Consider the following 22,896-nt stretch of genomic DNA (forward strand, 5'->3'; position numbering starts at 1 on the left):
CGCTGCTGTTTGTTTTTTTAAAAGAAGTCACTTTTTCTTAACCTTTTAACCTTCTACTGAAATCTTTTAGTGACTACAATTTGACATTTTCTTTGTCCTAGTATCTCAGGGTTAAACTTGGTGCCAAAAAGAAAAGCAACATCAGTTATCTGGAATTATTTCAGCTACAAGAAGGATGATATTGAAACACGTGTTCTGTGTCAACAGTGTCTTGCACCTGTTGCCCCGAGAGGAAACACAACTAATTTATTTGACCATTTACGTCAGCACCACACAGCTATTATATCCTCCTGATTATTTTTTCATATTGCAATACATAATGCAGGGTTAAAAAAAATCAGAATGTCAATATTTTCAAATATCGTGCACCCCTACTACTTGTGTATCATAAAACATGAATTAAACATTTGTTCAACCACAGACCTTATTTCAAGCACCGAACCAAAAACCCATTCACAAAACATCCCCTAATACTAGTTTAACCTATAACATCCACAGTGTTCAATAAACGCCTAACCCTACGTCTGTAGTGACAGAACAGTCTGCATACATTAGTCTTCACTGACTGGGGTACATTTTCGACTTTCATGAGGCTGAAACATAATCTAAAGTACATCAGTTAAACATGGCCCAAATGTAACACTAACCTTGACCTAAAATGAGTGTCTGGTGACTCGGTGAATAGTAAGAAGTTGAACTGCTTTTGCGACCAGTCCTTAAACGAGGCAAATATGCACCGATCCTCTTCTTCAACACATAACACAGTCCACACTGGTGTCTAGAATGCAAACACTTCCCTTTAACTTAAACATACTGACCATGACGTGGACAACGGAGGAATTTTTGCTCTGTTACAAACCTCTCTGGTTCCAGTGAAGCATAAAGAGTGCTGTTTTTTGGCTCGGGGCCTGAACATAACCATCTTCAGGGATGCTGCTGTAGAGCATCCAGCCACAGAGCTGTATATCATGGGCTCATATTGTATAAATAAACTCCTTTCCCAGCGCGCTGGCCTTTAAGGGGTGCCCTTCGTCTAAAGCGACTGTCATGATGCGCTTTAACACAGTAACGCACTGAGTCTTAGTCAGCACAGTACACTTTATCATATTGACTTTTTCCGAGACGCTGTGTGTACATGTGTGTTTGTGAGTGTGTGAGCATTTATTTACAAGTATGTGTCGCTACCCCCACCCCTTCAGCTCCATTGTTATTCCCTGCATTGCTATTCGCCAAACAGAGAGCACATTCATCACTCGGTCTTGTGCCTTTCTTGCGGACGTGCCAGAAAACGGGAACCTTTTCAGGTCTGTGCCTGTAAATGACTGCGAAAAGGGTTTATTAAGTCACCTCCCCAGACCTTATGCTAACCTACTTACACAAAACACAGAGGAGGAGAGGGACGGACGCAAAGACACACTGACACACAGACAGCAGCAGGAGTGGACCAATGAGACAAGGACAGAAGTGAGCAAACCTCAGTTATTTTCATGATTATCATTTCAACATTTTGTTTACTTCATTTTACTCTGAACATCATAGTTTAGAATTCGGCCTCTAGATTTGTGAAATTTGGTGCTGTTTGGTATGCATTTGTCATGGTTTTACCAGAAACAATAGTGTGAAACCACATTTAACTGTCTTTTATGTTGTATTCATCATGACACATTGCAATTAACAACTAAAATAAAATCAGGAAGTACAGGTTTGTCTGATTTCATCTGGTCTTTTCCATCATTTTCACCACAGTCCATCTTTTAAGTTGTTTTTGCTTTGATGCAAAGCCCTGTACATCATGAAAAAACTAAAAATTACTTTTATTCTTACTTTATTGCTTTACAGTTGATTTCAATGCACCAAATGCACACAGGTGAGCTCTGAAACGACTTTGCATGTTGAAATACCTCTATGCAAATGACATTGCTTTTGCAGTTCTTTTTTGCAACCAATGCACGAAAAGCAAGAAAATTTATTCAGCTAACTGTTAGCAGAGAGTTCTCTGAGGTTCCGAAGTCACAGAGGTGCAGAAGGAAGAAAATCCTCTTTCTAAAAACTTTTAAATAGGAAATAAGAATGGGAAAAATACCCGAAGGAATTTTCTGACATTCCTACATTTACAGCATATCCCCTAGAGCCCATTCACAAAAAAAAAAGGCATCAACAGCATCAACATCCACTTCGCCAATATGCTGTAAATACAAACCCAGACCAAAAACATGAGCCAACATTCCCTGCCAGACTAATGGAAATGAATCAAATGTGTGTCATGGAAAATATTGAACCCACAATTAGGGTCCATCCAGTGAAGCCACAGATATAAATAGTTATTAATGGCTGCTTCTATCCTCCGGCAGGAGAGGTTCCCACTGATACTCTTCTGTGGTACATTTTAGCGTGCTGTTTAATTAATTTGTCAGCAGAGGTGTTAACCTACTAAACAGCAGAGGTGGCAAAAGTCCACATATAGGCTAGTTTCCAACAGTACACGTACAGATAAGACACAAGGAGAAATAGAGGATTCAGCCTGTGTGCTGCAGTAAAAACGACAAGGACCAGGTACAGAAAAGCACTCAACGTGTCAGTCAGCCTTCTGACGACACTTCTAGCAGCTGTTTGTGTTAAGAGTGAAGTGAACCTCATGTTATATTGACATAATGTGAAGACTATGAAACCATTCAATTATGAAAGAAAACAACAGACTGAAAATGATGAACATTAAGTTCAATCCAAAGCAAAAATCAGTTTTGGTTTCATTAACTTTTAGTACATTTTCATTCAGTTACATCTTTTATATTGCTTTCGTCTTGATACATCGTTTATATAGTAATAACGGATTACATTTCTATAGCGCTTTTCAAGGCACCCAAAGCGCTTTACATTATTGATCCATTATTCATTCACTCTGGTGGTGGTAAACTACATCTGCAGCCACAGCTGCCCTGGGGCAGACTGACAGAAGCATGGCTGCCAGTTCACACCAAACGGCCCCTCTGACTACCACCAAATATTCACACACATACATTAACACATGACTATGATAGAGCAGGATTTGAACTGCCAACCCTTCGGTTATTAGACGACCCGCTCTACCTCCTGAGCCACAACCGCCCCTAACATTTGACTGTTTTCTTACAATGCCTTTTCTCTTCACTATGCTTTGAACATTTTTTCTCATCTTTTCCCTCTTTTTTCCTGGTTACCTCTGTTATGTTATTCATCTCATCTGTTTTCAAATTGTTTCCCTTTTCTTGTTCCGTGTTTTTTTCATTACAGCTTTTAGGTAATTTAAGCATGTTATGTCTTTTTACATTATTACTCTTCTTACATCTCATACTGTTAGATCATTTATGCCTACTTTTCTCATCATGTCTTCTGCACATTTTATCATTATATGCCACTAAATTTGTGCCGTCCCTGTGCTTTTCCCTCTCTATCATCTCTCTTCCTATTCCTTTCTCCAGGTTTCTTAGGTACTGGTCCTGTTTGTCTCCAGTTCACTAAGTGGTTCTAGACTCTTACCTCCTCAGTGTTTGTCTTTGACATCCAGTGTCTGTGTTATTTGTTCTTTCTTTCTCTATGCTGTTCTTTTCTCACTTCTGTTCACTAACCTCAGCCCGTCGAGGCTACCTGGAGGTTTTGTAAAAGAAATATTTCTTCCCTAATGTCGCCTTGAACTTACACCTGGAAGATTTGTTGGGTTTCCTCTCTATACAGTCTTGATCTGATTTTTTTTCTTTTTGACATTCTTTTTTGTTTGTTTGTGAAGAGTCTTTGAGTGTCCAAAAAAGTGTGATGTATTATTATCATTATTATTAATATTGTGAAGTAGTCATTTTTTATAATGAATGCTAAAGAAATAAAACTGAATTGAACCTTTTTACACTTTTTTACCTCCGCAAAGGAGGTTATGTTTTTGCCAGCGTTGGTCTGTCTGTCTGTCTGTCTGTCCGTGTGCAAGATAACTCAAAAAGTTATGGATGGATTTGGATGAAAATGTCAGGGGGGGGGGGGGCTGACCTGCCTTGGCAGAGGTCTGCGCTCTCCGAGTGCTTTTCTAGTTCAAAATGTTGCACTTTGTTTGGCAACATGAAATCTAAACAAATTAAGTAAACAAGCACTTGATTACACTTATGTCTTTTACATCATTTTAATCTCCTTTAACTTTTTTTTTATTGTCATGTGTCATTTTCATCATCAATCCAACATCATGTTTGTGTTGTTACTGTCTTTTTTATTTATTTATTTTTTCAGAAAAATAGAGATAGCTGAAAACAACAAGAAGGCTACTTCATTACCTCTTGGTGTACATATATAAATAGTTTGTCATTAATTGTTGCCTTCCTCACAGAGAAGATCCAGACTGACGTGCTGCGGTTAATTTTAATGTGCTGTTTAATTCATTTGCCACTATAGGTGTCCACACACTCTTAATGTGAATGAACAAGCTGAATCAATCATTACGACAAGCCCTGGGCGCTCAAGGAGACGTTCACGGTAAACACCCCCACCACACACACACACACACACACACACACACACACAAACCCCCGTCCCTCTTCCCTCCTTCACCATCCTCACAACACACACACACGACGCCTGTTACAGGACATAAACAACAACAACAACAACAACAACATCTCCAGCCCTCTCAGATGTCTCCTAATGTGGGCCAGATCAGATTAGATTTTTGGGGGTCGTGCTGGAATCATTCCGCCGCGCCTCTAAATGACACACATGTCGACTGGGAATGCATTTTCACCCCCCCCCCCCGAAAGGAGAAACAAGTAGCTCTGCTTTTCCATAAATCTGCGTTTATTAACACGCCGCTGCTATCGGTGCGTAAACGGTCCAACACGGAGCTCCGGAGAAGAAAAGCGGACTCCGTAGGAACACAACGCCCCTAAATAACTGCCCTCTCGTGCCACACACACACCGGAGCCGTGGTCTTTTTTTTCTATCACAGCAGACATGACTACCCTACCACGGGGATTAAACGCGCCATGTAGGACGCAGATAGCAGAGACACAATGGGACACACCGTTACCCACCTTTGTCATCTCAGAGCTCGGGCTGATGGGATGTGACGCTCGTGGCGCTAATTTCTGCCCCTTGCGGACGCGCGGCTCCCGGTCCCGGGTCCAGCCGGCTGCCTGCCTGCCCCCCTTTGCTCTCCTCCGCTTCTTCTTTCTTCTTCGCTCCTCCTGTTCGTCTTTGCTTACATTTGTTTGTTCGCTCAGTCGCTACTGTTTCGCTAAATGTTCAGGTGGTGGAGTCAGCGCGAGGCAGCCGATCCACTGTCTGTCATCGGAAGCTCCTCGCGACTCCTCGTGCATCAAATCGGGAGTCTCTCTCTCTCTCTCTCTCTCTCTCTCTCTCTTTCTCTCTCGCTCTCTCACTAGCAGTAGCCAATAATATTGTGCGCGCGCGTGTGTGCCTGTGCTGCTGCGGGGATACGTACGGCGCGAGCTCAACACGCTAGCACATATGGTCTTTTACACATACACGCGCGCGCACACACACACACGAGCAAATTAAAAGCGCGTGGACAATCAACAGGACTTATATCGACCACATACCACCAAACCAAATGTCAGAGGTCAGACAATAACGTACTAACAACTATAAAATTATCTCGACCATGCAGGAAAGCCCTTAAAACTATTATGGGGTTGATTAATTAACCCTTTCATGCATGAATTATGAGAACCTTAATGGGTCAAAACACAGTATTGTCCCATAACATGAACAAGTGCAATTTTAACAATATATAATTATTATTAGAATTTTTTTTTTTTTTTTTTTTTTTTTTTTTTTTTTGCTTGATTCAAGATTTTTTGGGCTTAATTCAAGATTTTTTATTATTATTATTATTTTTTGGTTAATTCAAGATTTATTTATTTATTTATTTATTTATTTATTTATTGCTTAATTCAAGATTTTTTTTTTCTTAATTCAATAATTTTTTGGTTTAATTCAATTTTTTTTTTTTGCTTGATTAAAGTATTTTTTTTTGTTTGTTTGTTTTTTTGCTTAATTTAAGAATTTTTTTGGCTTAGTTCAAGATTTTTTGGCTTAATTCAAGATTTTTATTTTTTTTTTTGCTTAATTCAAGATTTTTTATTTTGCTTAATTCAAGATTTTTTATTTTGCTTAATTCAAGATTTTTTTTGCTTAATTCAAGATTGTTTTTGCTTAATTCAAGATTTTTTTTTTTTTTTTTTTTGCTGCTTAAAGATTTTTATGGGCTTAATTCAAGATTTGTTTTTACTTAATTCAAGATTTTTTTTTCTTTTTTGCTTAATTCAAGATATTTTTTTCTTAATTCAATAATTTTTTGGTTTAATTCAAGATTTTTTGCTTAATTAAAGTTTTGTTTTTTGTTTTTTTGCTTAATTCAAAAAAATTTTTGGCTTGATTCAAGATTTTTTGGCTTAATTCAAGATTTTTATTATTTTTTTATTTTATTTTTTGCTTAATTCAAGATTCTTATTTTTTATTTTTGCTTGACTCAAGGTTTTTTTTTTTTTTTTTTTAACTTAGTTCAAGATTTTTTTTTTCTTTTTTTTTTTTTTTGGCTTAATTCATGATTTTTTTAACATCTACAAAAATCTGAATAACACAAACAACTGGAAACATCTTAAGAAAACCCTGTCCAATTTTACCAATATTATGCCTCAGTTTATCAGTTTATCATTTACACATGTGCATTACAACTTACATTACAATTACAGATGCACAAAACATTTAATAGCAGGCAGAATATTGGTAAAACTGCATTTATTTATCTTAAGACATTGCAGGTTTTTCACATTTTTTGTGAAATAACAGTTTTTAATATAAACATTTTCATGTAATTTTACTTTTTATTTACACTAAAACAAAGATAAAATTGGCTGTTTTCATTATTTATAGGTTTAATATGATAGTAATTTACTGGTTTTGGCCCACTTGAGATCTAATTGGTCTAAGTGTAATTTTTGTATTTCACAAATTCATCCCACGGGCCAGATTGGATCCTTTGCCGGGCCAGATTTGGCCCCCGGGCCGCATGTTTGACACCTGTGACATATGGTCTTTTACACATACACGCGCACACACACACTCAAACACACGAGCAAATTAAAAGCATGTGGACAATCAACAGGACTTATATCGACCACATACCACCAAACCAAATGTCAGATGTCAGACAATAACGTACTAACAACTATAAAATTATCTCGACCATGCAGGAAAGCCCTTAAAACTATTATGGGGTTGATTAATTAACCCTTTCATGCATGAATTATCAGAACCTTAATGGGTCAAAACACAGTAATGTCCCGTCAGAGAGCGAACTTTAATCGATTGCCATTCCAACATTTATTTCACTATAAAGTAGCTCCTTGTTTTGGATAATCCCTAATGGTCCAACTAAAGCAAAAATGAATTTAAAAAGTAAAAATGTGGGTCAAATTATCTCTAAAATGTCCCTTCACAGAAATTTTGAAATCTGTTTTTTTGACCCTTATCAAGTTATTTTTCATGAGTGTTTTTATTCCTCTTTAGGCATAAAAAAAACAATGTGATCAAAAAATTTTTATGAACCTATTTTTCAAAAAGTTGCAAAAATATCCACTCAGCTGGACGTCATGCATTTAATTTTTGAAGCAAAGAAACACGTATTTACAGATACAATTGTGTGAAAACTATGAAATACATTTTTTTAAAATGCTGCTAATCTGATGTTTTGTCACATTTTAACATACTCTAATATTAGTTATTGCTCACTTTATGGTGATAATATGCAAAAAAAAAAATGTGTTTAAGAAAAATGGTTAATTACAGTCTATTAACAATAACAAGCTATTGATTTACACTTAAACATGTTAGTGCAGATCAGGTTTATCAAAAACAGCAAAGTTACAGTAATGGTATGAATTACAACGTATGGGATGATGCACAGGCGTCCACTGTGTTGGCTGATATGGAACTAAAACAATAAAATCCATGAAAATACAAGAGAACAGCTGTAGAATAACTGTCCACTGTAGTGACCACTATGCATGAAAGGGTTAAAAAAAAAAAAAAAAAACAGGATCTGAATCAGAATAAACAAAACAAATACAAATAGCGCTAAGGCTGCGTTCACTGTCAGCCTTAGTGCTCAATTTTGATTTACTGCTCATATCAGATTTTATTTATTTATTCATTTACGTCCGTGGGCTGTCCACAGTAATTGTTTAAACGTGGCCAGTCTCAGATTTCACTGTCAGCTGGTCACAGTCCTGGACTTAACTACATGCACAAAAGCAGAGGAGTGTCAAGTATTCACATATTCTCTTTCAGTAAATCTACTAACACAGTACATGTAAGAGCTGTGCATTCAACCACTTACTTCTAACCTAACAGAGCATTTCCAGCAGCCTATTCACTGTGCAGTTACACAGTTCCTCTGTGTTTTACTGCTACTTTTTACTACTTCTGTAGTTTTACTGCTGCATTCATGTTATTTGCTGCATTTGGACCATTTGACAACATGTGAGTGACTCCCTCCAGCACTGAGTTGTGACTGTCCATTTAAAATGACAAAAACGTCACATGAATTCTCATCTCAGAGTTCAGACTGAGGTCTCACTGAGAAAGATCTGATTCAGGACCAAACATGGAAGTGGACAAATTTCATGTCATTTGCACTGTTCATACAGTTAATAATAATAATAATTTTTTTTAAAAATCATCAAAAGTCTTATTAAGTCTTTTTCTACAGTGTTGTTCCCACTATGTCTTGCTACATTATTTTTAACCCTTTCTTTTATTAATCTTACACAACTTTGTCTTGTTATGTCGTTTTGTAATTATGTCATGTATGTCATTTTCATCATGTTGCAGAATTTTTGTTTTGTTTTGTTACTTTGCAGCTTTCACCTTAATTCGTCCTTTCCAAGCCATTACATCTTTCAGGTAATTTTTCTTTTAGTTACATATTGTCAGAGTTTGTTACCTGGGAGGCAGCTGTCCCCACCTCCCCAGCTGTCTCTCCAACTTTGTATTTGTTGGCGCAGAACTTTCACTTTCAAAGTAATGTTTTCATTTTGCTATCAGTACTTATACCAGGTTTTTTTTCTAGTACATTAACAACACTTTGGTGGTGTGTTGATACTGACTGGACACCTCAGGTGCCAGTACCACCCCAGTTGATTGACAGGTCACTGCGCGTCTCGTTGAAAGATGCGCAATTGTTGGAAATGTGAACAAGAAAGGCAGAATAAACTTCTTTCAACTTGATGATGGTTAATATCAACGGCCCGCCTACTTCCAAGTTTAATCCTAGAAAGTATGCAAGGACCTGGTTGAAGAGCCATGGTGCTGTCTCTTCTGTGAGTTCTAGACAGTGCAGTGTGAAATCTGCAGAAAGAAAACCTGTCTGGAATATACTGTAGTATGAGCAAAGGTCAGAAACCCAGTACTCAGTTGAGAGAGTAGATCACTGTTGCACTGGTGCACATTCCCAGCTCCACACCTTAAAGCCCCAAGGTGCACAGCCCCAGCTCTATGCCTCAAAGCCTCAAGGTTTGCAGGCTCAGCTTCACATCTCAAAGCCCCAAGGTGCACATTCCCAGCTCCACACCTTAAAGCCCCAAGGTGCGCAGGCCTAGCTCCAAAGATCCAAGCCTCCAGCTCCATGGCTGAATCAAAGTCTATGCAGCAGTTGAAGTCTGAAAGGACAACCGCAACAAGACTTATTACCTGTTTGGCCAATGGCATTGTCAGATCTTGTAGAAGTATGTCAACCGAAGAACTGGAAGAAGCACCACCATCAAGTTGAGACCTACAGCACTCCCAAAGTTTGATGGGAACCAGAATTTTCATCGCTGGAGGAAGGATCGGGAGGTGCCTCAAAGGCAAAAGGAGCCCACCAGCTCAGCTAAAGTTGAGAAGTTCCAACTACTAGACAGTCGAGAGAGCAATGTGACAAAAGATCTCCGCCTCAATGCATATGGTATGGCAGACGAAATTTTAGACAAAGGATGTGGAAATAAGACAACAATAACTTTGAACATTGTTGAGGAGGTACAAGCCTTACCTCCAGTGAAGGGCCAGCAGCCTAGGAAGATTGTTGAACTGATACATGTGGTGGAAAAGGCTCTACATGACCTCAGTGAGCTGGGAGACACAAGCCCCCTGAACAATCCCCTTATTACAAAGACCCTGGAGAGCAAGCTGCCAGAAGCTTTAACGAAGGAGTGGCTTGTATATGCTGCTTTGAGCTGAGAGACTTCACAACTTGAAGACAGATTAGATAAACTTCTGGCATTTCTGAGAAGTCAAGAAGAAATCTACGAGCAGCTTGAACAACTAAGAGATGATGAAACCAATAAAAAAGACCTCAGGTCCCCTCCAAAGCATGGTTGGGCAAAGTTTACAGGTCATCAGGCCAGCTATGTCATTGGCAGTGGGGACAGCCACTCAAAGAAGCTGTACCGCAAGAAGTTTAAATCTCTTAATCCAGCGGAGTGGAAGGACACAGTGAGGAGGCTTGGTGCCTGTGGGAAGTGTCTGGAGGTTCATGATGGAGGCGAGGAATGTAAGAGCATGTATCTGTGTGTGAGCGAGGAGTGTAGAGAGAAGAGAAGCCCAACAATGCTGAAATGCCTTCTGCAACTCTGCATCAACTGCATCTACTAAGCGTAGTCTGTCAGCAGAGAGTTCCCAGTCTTTGTGATGATTCTCAAAGTTACTGCTAATGCTGGGCAGAAGATTGGCACCTTGATAGATCTGGCCTCCAATACCAATTACATCACTCACGAGGCTAGAGACCAGCTTAACTTGAGGGGTGAGGATGTATCCCTGGTGGTCCATGGAGTCAGCAGGATGCAAGTCACAGTCAAGACAAAAAGGTACCTCCTGAAGCTCCAGGTCAGCACCCTAAGATCTCATCAGCTGGTGTGCTATGGCCTTGACAGAATCGCAGAGGTCCATTGTCATGTGTCACCACAAACTCTGCAAAAGATCTTTCCTGATGTCCCCCTCAAAGAACTGGTCAGACCCCAGCATATCAACCTCCTTATCAGTCACAAGGGGGGGCAATTGGTGCCACAGAAAGTTTGCTCTATGGGGGATCTCGTCCTCTGGGATGGGCCGCTGGGGAAGACAGTGGGAAGTTCTCATCCAGACCTCCTAGAAGAAGTCACCATCGCAGCTCATACATCCAGAACAAATTTTGCATGCTCCATGAGGACAGCTGCTGCAAAGTATCAACAGTATGTCAACAAAGATCCAACTCAACTGCCTCCAGCCACCAGGGTCACCAGGTCAGCTGTAAGTCAAGACTTCCTGAACTGGTGGAAGTGGGACTGTATCAGCGCTGCCTGCGAGCCAAAGTACAGAGGCTGCCACTGTGGAAACTGCTAGCCTGGAGGAAAAGAGATGACTCTCTCTGAAGAGTGGGAGCTGGAGCTGGTGAGGATGGGGCTGACCTACGTAGCAGGAGACCATCATTGTGAAGAGCCATACTGGCATACCAAGTACCTGTGGTCCGAAGACCCAGCCATGTTGCCAAATAAGAAAAGGGCTGTTGAGGCGACATTCCTAAGAACAGAGAAGCAGTTGGCTAATGAAAAGGAATGGAAGGTGGCTTATGAAGCTCAAGTTCATGAAATGGTCCAACGAAAGGCGGCAATCAAGTTGCAGAGGGAGGTGCTGGAGAGCTGAACAGGGCCAGTCTGGTACATTAGCCACCTCATCGCGCCCCATCCCAACTCTGTCACCACACCAGTCCATCTCCTCTGGAACAGTAGCCAGAGGTTCAGAGGTCTGAGCCTAAACGACCCTCTTATCAAGGGCCCAGATGTCCTCAACAACATCCGTGCTGTCCTCCTATGTTTCCAGTAAGATGTTCATGCTGCACTTGGCGACATCAAGAAAAATGTATAATTCCGTCTGGCTGGAAAATCATGAGGTCCATCTGCATCATTTCCTCTGGCAAGACTCTGAAGATGAGGACACTGGTGAATATGCAAACATTTTTTACCTAATCTAATCATCTAATTGTCTAATCATCTCATCGCCTGATCCCTGTTCTAAAATAAATGGAGAAATAAATGGACAAAAGGTGTTTTGATTTGAGTGAAATCCAGTAATACTTCAGCAGTGAGTCCATCCCTTTCAAGTGTGGGAAAATTGCGCAGAAAAGACAAATACACTTGACAATGGGATTCCCAGGTCCTGATCTCCCCTGCCACCCTGAGAAGATCAAATGCCACCCTGTTGGCACCCCTGTGTGAATGTAAAATAAAACCACCGGTCTTATGCTGCACACTGTTAAATTAAATAAACAACAAAAAAAACACCAAACCAACAAAGTGATCCAATTGAAATAAATCAATAGTATTTTCCCTCTGACACTGTAATCCTAAAACACCTTTTCAACTTTATGGTCCAGTTCATCACAAACTCAACCCAAACAGGAGTGTGTTCGAAAAGTTACCAGCAGTCTGTCACCTGTTGTTTCTGAAAAGTAACTTTGCCAACAATAACACTAAAGTTCACCAATGAAAATTCAGTTCAAATTTGTAACAATGATGGAGACCTGATTTTAATCTGACCGAACTCTTTTTTTTTTCTTTTTTTTTTTTTTTTTTTTTAACTTCAAAATGAAAATGTGGGTCATGTTCTCAACATGTGGAGCGTGGGTAACAAGTCAGAATATCTGCATAGTTCTTTAGAAAGTGGGGCACTTGTTCACTGCACCCAACGGAAGGTCACTTTTCTGTGTTACAAACACACAAATCTGCTGTAACACTCATAAATCAACATCCTCACATTGCCTGAAAGGACGTTTATACTGCTGATTAAGCCCCGATAAGGCATAATTACTGTCAGTGTGTGAGCTTTAATAGAGCTTTTGTCCCATGGCCTTTGGTTGTTTGTGATCCAAAAGAAACCACTGGTTATGCCCTAAATGCAGCAGTTTGAAGTTCAGCTGCCACTGGTTAATAAAGGCTCAGTGTGTATAGTTTAGGGCAGGGGTTGGCAGCTTTTACATCAAATAAAATGAGCTATTTTTGGCTGCAAAGATAGAGAAGAAGAAATATCTATCTAATACAGTCATGAGTGAGAGACAAGCAATATTTTGGTCATTATTCACACGTTTGTTAACCCTTTAACAGGCAAGTGACTATTTTAGGAAATTTCCGCAAACATTAAATATGGGCCAATCCCATGCCTCACTGAGGTCAAGAAGCATGTTTTCATAACAATATGATTCAGAGAGATTTTATAGAAATTTTGAAGCTGTGAATAGTGAATATAAGTGTTTTTTATATTGTAATATAAATTATGCAGACTAACATTTAGATGGTTACTAATTGTAATATACATCAGTTTTCCTAATCTGTTTTCTATCGGTTATTTCCATTATTAAGACTCTAAACAGATGTAATTTTATCATTAAGGAAGCAAAAGTGATGTGTTATGTTGTATAAATGTGAGATGGGGTTGGGATTTAATAAGTTTTCTTCTTCCCACTCCTTTTTGACCAGTACATATTGAATTTATTTTATTACTAGTGTACATGGCAGTTGCTATTTTGCTTTAATCACCTTTCTTTATTAGTGTACTTGCTCTGCAATTAGTCCCTTGTACACAAAAAAATGCTAAATTTTTCCTTCTGCTCAAAACAAATAAATGAATTAATTCATTCATTTCTGTCTGTTTATGACTTTATAACAGTTACTTTATTGCATGTGTTTACTTTTTAGCAAATGTCTGCTCAGATGTTTTATGGCAAGAGGAGGGAAATTGTTTTCATGGCAACTGACAAGGAGGTAGATGATGAGGTCCAATAACACACTATGGTTGAAATTTTGAATTTCAGAGTATTTCAATGCGTGCCATGTAAAGGGTTGATTTTAAAGATAATTTTACAAGATGTGAAAGTCACAGTTTGAAGTAAAGTAGTTGAATCACTGAAAATATGTAAAAAGAAAGACTACACACCTGAAAGATATCAAAATGTAATTGTAATTGTCTCTCCATGATCTGTTCTTAGTCACTGAAGAAGTCTCTGTAGTTTTAACATGAACACACTTGAACACCTCTTTTAATACTTTTTTATGTCATTATAGAAGATTGAGGTAAAAAAAAAAAAAAAAAAAAGTATTAAAAGTGGTGAAAATCACTTCAAGTATTTTGGTGTTAATGATGTGTATCACGTGTGTTGAGAGATGCAGTCCACAAATGTAGTTGTACAATCATGATGTCTACATGTATTATCTTTGCCTTAAAGTACAATTTCTTGGCTTGTAAAATGATCTTTTAAATAAACAGTACATATGTAAATAGTTGGAAATAGAAATATGAGCTTAGTGTCCGCAATGAGAGCCAGAAGGAGCTGAAAAAGTAAAAAAAAAAAAAAGTAAAAAAAAAAAAAACAGGAGGAGCTGGGACATGCTGAAGCTCTTTATCGACTGTATCCTCCATTTGCAAGAAGAAGAATTATCTGTCAGGCAATATGACGAATCCTGAATAGAAGCAATTATTTAGACTTGTTAACGCTATTAGCTGAGCATGATGCTGACTTGAGGCATCATTTAGTGACAGTTTTTACACAGACGTCAGGAAAAATTCAAAATTATCTACTAAATGAAGCCGAGGTCGTGAATGATGAAATGAAAGAAGAGATTAGATAATTAAAGTCTAGGGGTGAATAACACAAAAGGACAAAGGCTGTGCAAAAAATGAACAATTTATTTAACACAAATACTCACAAAGGCAAACCGAATGGGAGAGACGGCAAGTAATGCAAATGAAAGGCCCACATTTCCAAGCAAATATTAAGACGAAAGGGAAGGGCAGTGTCAGCGGGCGGGCGGGCGAGAGAGAGAGAGAGAGAGAGAGAGAGAGAGAGAGGATCTACACCTGCAGCATTATGGCACTGCTTCCTCTGAGCAGCCAGTCAGCTGTTTGGAGAATACACTGAGAAGGTTAATACTAAACAGAAGCAAATTATCATGAGGAACTGAAAGAAATATGGAGAGCCTCCGTTCCAGGAGTGGATGACGGAAGTGGGAAAAGTAGCGACATATGAAAGAATGTCATATAGGATGCAGCATGAGACAGAAACATAGCTTTTAAAATGGAGTAAATACCTGGAATCTTTAGATTTCAAAGACTAAAGGCCGAGAGGATCCACACTGAGAAGACAATGATCACAGACCTTATGTTTGTATGAGTGTACAGTATGATTACACACCTCTGTGTAGATATGTATGGTGTATGTATATATTATATACAAGCTGGGGTGCTGATAAGGGGGGGTAAACATGACAAATTCATGGGGCCCAGCATTTGTGGGGGGCCCATAGAGCAGTGGAGGGAGTCCAGTGGATACAGGGTAGAAGCTGTGAATATTTCATGCAAGGTCCTGTATCATATATGCATAGAAGCCCAGAGTTGGATGTAGAAAGAATGTTAAGTTTCAGTTTCGTTTTCACGCTAGGGTGAGTGATGTTATATATGGAGCACCCCCCCACCCCTACCCCCACATCGACTAGAGCAGTGTTTCCCAACCACTGTGCCGCGGTACATAAGTGTACCATGAGAAATCATCAGGTGTGCTATGAAAGATTATCCAGTTTCTTCTTTTTTTTTTTTTTTTTTTTTTTTCTCTTATGGGCTCAGCTGGCTGACAGGCCGCTGTCTGTACCGATAAGGCAGCAGCCGACACCAACTGTACTCCCAAGATTATCCAATTTCACCTGATTGGTACTGTAAGCAAGCAGCGTAATATACAGTAGATATTTTTTTATTTTACCTTTATTTAACCAGGAAAACCTCATTGAGATTAAGAATCTCTTTCAACAGTGTCCTGGCCAAGACAGGTAGCAGTACATTAAATAGTCACAGACAGACTTCCATACATAAAACGAATACATAAAAAGCACATAGACAAGTCAGACCTTCCAAAGTCAACTCTGCAAAAAGTGCTCATGAAATGTAGACAAAAGTGCATCAGATAAAACATCTGCAGCCAGACGTCTCCCTCTCTAAGTCATACAACATCCTCTTAAAAGTGTCCAACGAAACCAGATCCTTCAGTTTCAGGTCTTTTTGTAGTTCATTCCAGGTGAATGGGGCTACATACCTGAAGGCCTTTTTCCCCTGTTCAGTTCTAACTTTAGGAACAGACAACAAGAAAAGATCCTGAGAACGCAGATTATAAGCGTCTGTGGTTCTCCGGCTGATGTAGGTCTGAAGGGAGGATGGGAGCAGACCTAGAATAGACTTGTAAATTAAAATACGCCAATGATTTAGCCTGCGAGCCGACAAGGAAGACCATCCTATATGATCATAAAGCAGACAATGATGGGTAAGAGATTTAAAATTGCTGATTTTATATTGCTGATATAGATACATACGACTGCACGCACCAATGATCCGCTCTACAATGACAGTTCCCTCTTTCCCTTTGCAAAATAAAGGTGAAAGTAAACTGGCCCTGATGCAGTGCATTCTGTTGATAAAGTCCCCCTCACTAATGGTACATGGGTTAGCTGGTTACACGTGAACCCCATGTATTGGGTTGGGGCGGGGGGGATATGCCTCCCATACTATTATACAACGGACTTCAATCCGTAAGTGGGGGAATTTGTCCGAGGGGGTCGCTGATGCACCCCTCTCAGCTTTATTGTTCCAAACGGCCCACAACAATGTCGCCCCCACATCCCAAATGTGCCCTGCCCCCCCTGGGAGAGTGTCCGGTGACTGCTGCTGAGGAGTTCACCATCCTGGAAAACAAAACTATTTCAGTTCTGTTCCCTTTCTCCACAGCCTATCTATGGGGCTTTTTTTGTCTTTATATCAGTCATGCTTGAAAAGAGAGAGACTCAGAGCTGTTGAGGAAGATTTGTGTGTGTTTTTCTTTAATTCCTGCAAGAATATCAGCTTTGTGTTCAACTTAACAGGTCCAGGTTTTACACTGAGTAAGTAAATTGAGACGAGATTTGCTTTATATTTCAATAACTATATTTTTGGTGACATTTTTGTTTGGTGATGTGCCTTGTGATTTTTCTGATGTAAAATATGTGCCGTGGCTTAAAAAGGTTGGGAAACACTGGACTAGAGATGTAATTTCATGAACGGGTCCATAATGTTTACCTTTCATGGGGCCCACAATTGGTAGCGGCGCCCCTGTAGACATGGATACTCAAAGTTAATGTGGGCGGGATAAAAAGCCACTACATAAATACACAGACTGCTTCTGATTACAGGTGGGTGGGTGGGTGATTTACCAATGCTCTAAGGTTAGTATTTGATGGGTGATGATGTGATATGTTTGGAAAAAAGTTATAAAAAATGAAAGTCATAAAAAAACCTAAATAGAAGACTATTAAGCTGAGGCATACATGTAGTGCAGGCAAAAGGCCGCTGTTTACCCTGTACAAGTGTGCAACGAGGTGTCAGCCAGGATATTCTGAGATGGGCTCGGATGCAGTCCAAAGCATGTTGGCACTCGGGCGGCAAATTAAACATGACCTTTGACCTCAGCATGTCAGTGAAAGAGGATGCCCCCACAGAGAAGTTTTCCCCTGCCATTCCCAAGAGCCACTGCAATTCACAGCGAGTGGAAGGAACTGGGAATGGTTACCAGGTTTTATCACAATATCACTCACAGTTTGACAAAGACTAGACTACTGCTGTCCGGCCAAAATCACATTTGAGTTGGTTGAGTGTTAGCCTCTCAAAATGTACATTTAATTCAACACACTAAAAAACATCACTGTGATCTGCAAAAATACAAAAATGACATTCGGCCTGATTACAATCAAGGTGTACAAGTATATTTGTAGAAGTTATTAATCAGTATTGCAAACAGATCCCCCCAAAACCATTCCCAAACTGTTTCTTTGGCCATCTTATTACTAGATCTTGCAATCCTCCAAATTTGAAGAAAATCGGATAAAAACTGATGAAATGGCGACCCAATGAGCGTGAAAACGTGCACAATTTTATTGTTATAAGAGAGCAAAATTATTGTACATGTTTTGTAACACAATAAATAATTACTACTCAACTCCGGTGTCTTTTTATTACAAAATACACACATCACATTGCTTTTCATTTATTGATCATTTTTGTTGAACAGCTGTTTGATTATCAATTCCTATTTTCAGTATTAAGACAATCCACCATTTTCTTCTGAAAACCCTTCTTTTACAGCCCTTTAATTGTAATAATAGAATGGGAACCTGTTATTTCAGTATTATTATGACTAAATATGCACAACTAGACAGATTTTGGTATGCTCCCTGGCTGCAGAAAATTTGGGAACAATGTGGCAAACAGATGTTTACGTCGAACCACATGTTTTCAATGGTGTGTTGTTCACCAAAATTCATGTAGTGTCCGTACACCAATATACTTCCATCAATAATATGGTGTATATCCCTTATAGATATATTGTTATAACTTGTTCACAAATGTTTATTTATTCCTGTACCAGGAAGACTTAGTTACAGATCTAACAGAGATGCGACCATGTGGTAAACCAGATTTCCATTCCAATCTTGTAGAGTTCATACACCAAGTAGTGTCCGTACACCATATTCAAAATATGTGGGTCTAATTTTATTGTTTCTGTCAATATATGGAATTTTTCAGCACACATGCTTTGGACACGACATATATGCAATAAACAATGCATGATTATCCTGAGTGCTGAAACATTTGTGTATCTTTGTAGGCATTAAATATGGAGGTTATTAGGCTGGAGTGTCTGTACACCTAATAATTTCTGATTTGACAGGGGCAAGCCTGCGAAATTATTAGTAGACACCATAATACAAAAATATGTTGGACTTTAAAAGAGAAATATCAGACAAATAAAATGGCCTGTCGGGATTGGACCTGGAAAAAATTAGGTATACAGTCTGCGGGTTGGAGGATAAATATGATAGAACCTGGTCACAGTTTATAATTCATATCAAGAACTTGCCTTTTTCCTGATTCCTTGTTTTTACTTAATGCATCTTTCTTTCTTCTTCACTCTTTTACTGCCATCTTAGTCCTCTCAGTGCCCACAGTCTGACTGCTGGGATCTTTTTTTTTTTTTCCTTATGCAAGAGGTCCAGAATGTTGGTGATATGACCAAAATGATCAACATAAATTGGTTTGAGTCTTTTTTTTTTTTTTTTGGTGTTTTGTTTGTCTCTGTATTTATATGGATGTATTTGTGGGGATGCCACCTGGATGGGGGGGGGGGGCAAGTTTAAGAATTGCATAAGATATGCTTAAAGATGTAATTGTAATGGAAAAATGATAAATAAAGGAAAAAAAAAATGCCTGTCTGATTTTTTGATAGAGCATTATTATTTTTTATCTATCTGTGCACCCTTCCTGTTACCTCTGATTGTGATCAGGCAGATTACTTTCAGAGACAGAGGCAGCTGTCAAACAGTAGGTCCAATTTAGTCACAAATGCCGCCAAGCCAACACGGTCGACGCAGTCCTACATAAAAGGAAGTGGACAGTCAGGTTCTGTGACTGTGATAACCTTCCTGAAGTCTGTACTCAGCCTGTCGCACCCAACTGGAGACAGGGTGAGCTTCACTAATACTGGGCTTTGCAATGCGATGAGAAAGGACCTAGTGAGTGAAAATGACTGCAACTGCTGGAAGTGGAGGGTATGGGCAGTGTCTGGGAATAAGTTTACATCTGAGCCAGGATCTGTCATAAAGCTACCCCACAAAATGTCTCTGTTCATCGTTGGATTCACCCTAGATCATGGAACAAGTGACAGTGCACGTAGCAAAGACTGGAGGATTTTTCCTCTCCTGTGCATCAGGGCCGTCAGAGAGAAAGAGCAAAGCAGTGACCCCAGAATTTAGTAGGATTATATCCCCACAAATAAATTGTTGCACTCGTGGCCACTGCAACAGGACCGAACACCGGGTCTGAGTCGAGCTGAATATAGAACAAACTCCACTCCAAAGTCCTGCACCGAGTCACTGCAGTTTAAGGAGATTTGTAAAAAAAAAAAAAAAGAAGAGGACCTAGATCAGGGGTCTCAAACTCATTTTCTTTCAGGGGCCACATTCAACCTGATTTGATCTCAACTGGGCCGGACCAGTAAAATAATAGCAGAATAACGTATAATAATCACAACTCCAAATTTTCGTCTTTATTTTAGTGCAAAAAACCTACTATATTATAAAAATACTTACTTTTATAAACCATCCAAACAAAAAGGATGTGAATAACCTGAAAAAACTGAACTTTATTAAGAAAAATAAGTACAATTTTATCATTTATTCATCGAATACATTTATGATCGAATCTACAAAGACACAACACTTTTCTTTAGACATTTCAGGTTGTTCATATTTGTTCAGGTTATTGACATTTTATTGTTACAGGATAGTTTGGATGGATTCACCCTTGATCACGGCACAAATGACAGTGCATGTAGCCAAGACTGGAGGATTTTTCCTCTCCTGTGCATCAGGGCCGTCAGAGAGAAAGAGCAAAGCAGTGACCCCAGAATTTAGTAGGATTATATCCCCACAAATAAATTGTTGCACTTGTGGCCACTGCAACAGGACCGAACACCGGGTCTGAGTCGAGCTGAATATAGAACAAACTCCACCCCAAAGTCCTGCACCGAGTCACTGCAGTTTAAGGAGATTTGTAAAAAAAAAAAAAAAAAAAGAAGAGGACCTAGATCAGGGGTCTCAAACTCATTTTCTTTCAGGGGCCACATTCAACCTGATTTGATCTCAACTGGGCCGGACCAGTAAAATAATAGCAGAATAACGTATAATAATCACAACTCCAAATTTTTGTCTTTATTTTAGTGCTTTTGATTTTTTGTGTATTGTTTATCATTACTATTATTTTTCTATTGTTTGATTTTTTTTATTTGTGTATTGTTTATTATTATTATTTTTATTTTTGTTTCATATGTTTTGTATTATGTCTGTGTCTGAAATAAACTAACCTAAAAACCCTACTATATTATGAAAATACTTACTTTTATAAACCATCCAAACAAAAAAGATGTGAATAACCTGAAATTTATTAAGAAAAATAAGTACAATTTTATCATTTATACATCGAATACATTTATGATCGAATCTACAAAGACACAACACTTTTCTTTAGACATTTCAGGTTGTTCATATTTGTTCAGGTTATTGACATTTTATTGTTACAGGATAGTTTGTAAATGTAAATTTAAATATTTTCATAATTTAATGCTATTTTTTGTACTAAAACAAAGACAAAAATTTTAAGTTGTCATTATTTATAGGCATAATGTAATATTTTTTCACAAACTGAGAAGAAAATCTGGAGTCATTATTTTTTGGAGGTTATTATGTGACTGTAGATCATATTGGTCTGTATGTGGAACCTGAACTAAAATGAGTTCCACAGCCTGGACTGTAGAATTTTTACACTTTGCAAATTCATCCCAGGGCCAGATTGGAACCCTTGACGGACCGCATTTGGCCCCCGGGCCGCATGTTTGAGACCCCTGACCTAGATGGAACGGTGTTGTGTAAAATGGTCACTTGAACAGTTCTGCTGCTGTCAGGTGGTGACTGTGCCTTTACTCCCATCAGACTCTGTCTCCATGGAAATAGAAGTGTTGTGTGATTGTCTTAAATATATTCACGTCTCATTATCTCCTCTGTTTCAAATTCAAACTCATTGTTGGTCATTCTAGCTCGTTCCCCTTTAAGTGTCTTACCACCACCTGTAGTGCCAATTTACACAGCTTAGCATATGGATGTGCGGCGACGACAGGGCAGAAGTCACAGGACGCAGGAGTTTCCTTTCAGTGAGAGCAGCCTTTTTCATCACATGTACACCAGAAAGACCAGCAAAAGAGAACAGGTTATTTTTGAACACTGTACCAAATTCTCCAGGCTCAGCTGTGCCACAAAGTCCTCCAAATGAAATTCTACAATGAGACTGAAAAAACATGCAGTCATAAAACCGGCCAAAGAGAGGACAAAATACAGCATGAAGCCTCAACCAGCCAACAGTGACACAAAACAATAATGACTAGAAATAGTGTGCAGAAATAACAGGGTCTACAGAACAATCAGTGTGCCTCTGTACCTGTACCTGCAGACCCAGAGCTCAGTCTTTATGCAGGTACTTACACACTGAAACCAAAAGCAATCAGCAATAGTTGACTCCTCAAGCTGCTGTGGATGTGTTCCCAGGATAACTGCTTTCACAGCCAACATGAACAACTTCCCTGTGACACTAATAAAATAACAAACAACAGAAGCCCAGAGAGGCCACAGCTCCCCAGCCGAGCAAGAGCCCATTATACTGAGTTGGACAAGCCCCCAATTAAGTTACAGACCTTAATGCACAGGTGTCAAACATGCGGCCCGGGGGCCAAATCTGGCCCACCAAAGGATCCAATCTGGCCCGTGGGATGAATTTGTGAAATACAAAAATTCCACTGAAGATATTAACAATCGAGGATGTCAAAATCAGATTCCACATACAGACCAATTAGACCTCAAGTGGGTCAGAACCAGTAAATTACTATCATATTAAACCTATAAATAATGAAAACAGCCAATTTTATCTTTGTTTTAGTGTAAATAAAAAGTAAAATTACATGAAAATGTAACATGTGTGCAGTAACATGTTTGAGTGTAAATCAATAGCTTGTTATTGTTAATAGACTGTAATTAACCATTTTTCTTAAACATTTTTTTTTTTTGCATATTATCTCCATAAAGTGAGTAATAACTAATATTAGAGTATGTTAAAATGTGACAAAACATCAGATTAGCAACATTTTAAAAAATGTATTTCATAGTTTTCACACAGTGTATCAGTAAATATGTGTTTCTTTGCTTCAAAAATGAAATGCATGACGTCCAGCTGAGTGGA

The 22,896-nt window shown here is 38.9% G+C and overlaps 1 protein-coding gene across 1 annotated transcript in view; it reads right to left on the reverse strand.

The window, feature by feature from the left end:
• The window catches only part of gal3st3 (galactose-3-O-sulfotransferase 3), a 54,644-nt gene extending 49,342 nt beyond the window's left edge, over nucleotides 1-5,302 (reverse strand). Inside the window, exon 1 of the mRNA XM_030162656.1 lies at nucleotides 5,046-5,302. The gene's annotated coding sequence lies outside the window, so the exon portion shown is untranslated. The remainder of the gene's footprint in view (nucleotides 1-5,045) is intronic.
• Nucleotides 5,303-22,896: the final 17,594 nt, after the last annotated feature.

This window comes from Sphaeramia orbicularis, chromosome 18, assembly GCF_902148855.1.
Source record: "Sphaeramia orbicularis chromosome 18, fSphaOr1.1, whole genome shotgun sequence".
Taxonomy (NCBI): Eukaryota; Metazoa; Chordata; class Actinopteri; order Kurtiformes; family Apogonidae; genus Sphaeramia; species Sphaeramia orbicularis.